This window comes from Acipenser ruthenus, chromosome 1 (assembly GCF_902713425.1).
Source record: "Acipenser ruthenus chromosome 1, fAciRut3.2 maternal haplotype, whole genome shotgun sequence".
In the NCBI taxonomy this organism is placed as follows: domain Eukaryota; kingdom Metazoa; phylum Chordata; class Actinopteri; order Acipenseriformes; family Acipenseridae; genus Acipenser; species Acipenser ruthenus.
Window position 1 is genome coordinate 14,193,979 of NC_081189.1, and position 787 is coordinate 14,194,765.

Here is a 787-nt window from a genome sequence, read left to right on the forward strand (position 1 = left end):
TCCATGTAAAGAACAGCTGAACTCACTATTCTCAGCTCTCTCTAGGAGCACCAGCTCTCAAGCCTTTACTCTGTTCCATTGGTTGTCATGACAGATGGATTTTGCTCAGTGTATTTAATGTCACACCGGTTTAAAGTGAATATTGATATGTATTAAAGTTTACCTTTGTTGTGCTTAACTTTGTTTTGCACACGTTCCGCCTCCTCGTATGTAATGTTGAGTTTCTTACTTGCCGATTGAACATTAAAATCATAATATATCTCCATTGCATTGAAACACCACATTTTTACTTACTAAACTTTGCAGAACTGTAGTTTTTCCTGATGTAATTTCCTGGTGCACTACAAAAGGTCCCCTGAAAAAAATGTGTTTTTCCCAGAGCAGAGCATGTTCCCTCCAGAATGATTTATGCATCAATACAAGCGATAATGATGATCAGGAGGCGAGACCTGGTGATGTTGCTAGAGTAAATGTTGGAGGTCATAATTGTGAATGGTTTTTCGCAAATCATCCTGTACAAAAGCAGTTTGGGTCTTTGTTGACATGGGTACTATCAAAATGTACCCTGGGTCAGCCATGTTGGGAGCTTTAAACACTTTGCAGCAATTTCTCGCAAAATTTGAAAATCAGGGTACATTAACTTGCAACTAGTTGTGTTGTTCTACTCTACGGTAGGGGTTAATACGTCAGAGGTTAATTTGTGTTGGCCACGCCCAATCGTCCATATTCCTGAATTTGTATTTACTTTGCAAGACCAGGGTCATGCATTACTTTTCGCTTTTACGCA